The following is a 3,055-nucleotide window of genomic DNA, read 5'->3' on the forward strand; positions in this document are numbered from 1 at the left end:
AGGAACCTAAAATAATTTTGTTTATTTTCGTGAAAACTTACAAAATTCTTGAAAAATCTTTGCAAGTTTTAATTTTATTTGAATCCTTTCAAAATTTCTGAATATCTCTTAAACTTTCTCAAATTTGAAAGTAGATTTTTAAAGCAACATATAATTTAAAAAATTGTGTAACAAAATTGTAGAAGAAGGCCTAATAAGAATTATGTTCCTTAATTCAAGATGTGAAAAAATTTAATCATGATCTTTTAAATTTTTCCCAGCAATTATAAGAAAAATAGTTTTACCTCCTTGAAATTTTTCGGAATTCCTGTAAAGTTTCCAAAGTTTATGTTTGAATTCTTTAAAAAACTAATTTTCTAACAGAATTTAAGTTAAAAATTCAATTTGAATCTCTTCAATTCTTCTTAATATTTCTTGCATTTATTTGATTTTGATCTATTTATTATAATCTGACCAAATTGAAACATTTTGCTTTAAAATCTTCTACAGTATTCTTTAAAATTTTCGGAAATCCTTTCACATGTTTAAAATTCTATTTTAATATTCTCATAAAGTACGTTTTTTTGAATAAAATATTTTTAAAAAGTTCTGTTTCTAATCTTGTCAGGCCTTCTAAGCCTTCTAATCATTAAAAACTATTAAAATTTGTCCTGATTTTCTTTGAAATTCGGAAAAATGAAAAAGATTACTTAAAACCTTCAGATTCTTTATTGATCATTTTAAACATAGTTTGAAATGTATTGGAATTTTTTAAAATCAATTTTTCAAAATAAAAAATTTTATTAATTATTCGTAGAAACCTAAAAGAATATTATTCATTTTCATGAAACCTTAAAAAATTCTTTAAAAAATCTTTACAAATTTTAATTATTTTCTAATTGTTTCAAAATTCCTCAATATCTCTTAAGCTTACGCAAAATTGAAAGCACATTTTTTAAAATAAAATAAATTTATGAAAAAATGTACAACAAAATTGTGTAAGAAGGCTTGATAAGAATTAATTTCTTTTTCTAAAATTATAGAATATAGCAAAATTGCCTGAACTTTCATTCTCTTGACACCCTGCGAAATTTAGTTGACTTAAAGACTCCTTCAAGCAGCCAGTTAGCCACCGAAAACGAACCGTGAACTCGGGGGGCTCGTGCATTTTCAGCTCTACAGGAGGCTGGCCTACGCAACATGTAGCAGTGCCGACTTACGCACACGCTACGTTTGAATGTGTCGCTCCCAGATAGGAGAGTGGTGGGGGCCGAAAAATCCCACGTTCTGGAGACACTGCAATATGCTCCGAAAGTATGCTCATAAAACGCCTCAATATTTAAGAGATCAGGAATCTTTTCAACGCAAAGACCACCTTCAAGCAAGACCACCTTTGCAAATAACCGATGATGCCAAAATGAGAACTAGGAGAGCAAGAATCCTCTAAAAAGTCTTTTTTAGGATGAATTGATTAACTAAAGCTAATGTTGCTCCCCCTGATTTGTAATGGTATTCTGTTACGTATGAAAAAGCTGTCTAGCGTTTTGCACATCTTCCGTTTAGAATTAAAACGGCCAGACGGCATGCATCAACTGTTCAGTCCTTGATTAGTTACATAACATCAAATAAAGATTTCACTCTAAGAGTTGTGGTACTTGCTCGAAATTACGGAAAGCCAATCACACGCAAGATTTGTCATAACATCAGACAAAATACAAGCGTCTACCAGTTATGTTACATATATGGGGAGGGTTTTCCAAGGAGACTATCTTAGTCCGATACATTTTGCCATCTCCATCTTGCTTTTATATATATGTGTGTCTGCGTTCACCTACACAAAGGAATACTAGAGAAGACATCAACGCGTGGCGACCAGGACCTTCAAATCATAGATGGAAATACTATTCAACATTTTGGTAATGGAGAAAGAAATGCATATTTTGGAATACCGCAAGCGGAAATCCAAGATGTGCGTGTGTTGAAAACGGCCCTTGAAAAATGGTATCACCAAATTCTCAGAAAAATCTGGGCTTTCGAATTATCTGGGAAGTATAAGATCCAGACCACCAATATTCTTGCCGTTCCTATACTGCTCTACATGTTAGGTGCAGTAAAATTAATGTTGATTTAAAGCAACTTGGCCAAAGCACACGCAAGATCATGACAAACCATCGGAGTCATGATCCTAAATGTATATACTTCCCTCGAGATGAAGTAAAATCTTAATGAATTGCCGTAATGTCCTCGGTTTGCTGAACGAAATCAGATAAAATTTGAAAAGAACAAGCTTTTTATTACAAGAGTAATAACTTGAGGAAACTGCTTACCACATTTTCAAGAAAAAAATGTGCATTGAAACATTTGTTTAAAATGATTATTATTTTGGATACAAAAGAATAATTTAAAAAATAATGAATAATTAAAAATGGTTTTTTCATACAAATATTTGATTACTATATTTGTACCCTCAAACCTGTAAAATGGAGAAGTTAAATATACAGTTTACATACACACATACATACATAAATACATACATTTCTATACTTTTTTAAAAGTTCATAAGTATCGGATATTGACGGAAAATCATATAAGACTTGAATCTGGTAAATTAAAAAATGGTTAAATTATTTTTAAAAAATAAAGGAACCAAATACATTTATTTGACAAAAATAATTTTTATTTAATGTATCATTTTATATTTTATGATTGATCTATTTAAAAAAATTCAACATAGAGGCCATTTATATCGTATTCCCCTGACACCAGGTGTAATTCAGAGTTTCGAATGACCAATTTTTGTGAATCAACGCCACATTTGAGAGAACTTCATATTTTTAGATAACGAAGGTGATCATATTTTTTATGGCCTCGTTTAACATTTTTTAAATTCATAAGTAGTTTGATTTGTTCAATACTTGTGATTATGATCATTAATGCATTTATATATATAATATGTTATTCATATGTCAATACAGTTATTAATTGTGGGTCCGGATGCAATAAGGGCACATAAAATTTTTTCGTGCGAAAACGAAGTCCCCTGGAGGCTTTAGAAAAAATTTTCGAATTTTAATTT

Source organism: Belonocnema kinseyi, chromosome 5 (genome assembly GCF_010883055.1).
Source record: "Belonocnema kinseyi isolate 2016_QV_RU_SX_M_011 chromosome 5, B_treatae_v1, whole genome shotgun sequence".
In the NCBI taxonomy this organism is placed as follows: domain Eukaryota; kingdom Metazoa; phylum Arthropoda; class Insecta; order Hymenoptera; family Cynipidae; genus Belonocnema; species Belonocnema kinseyi.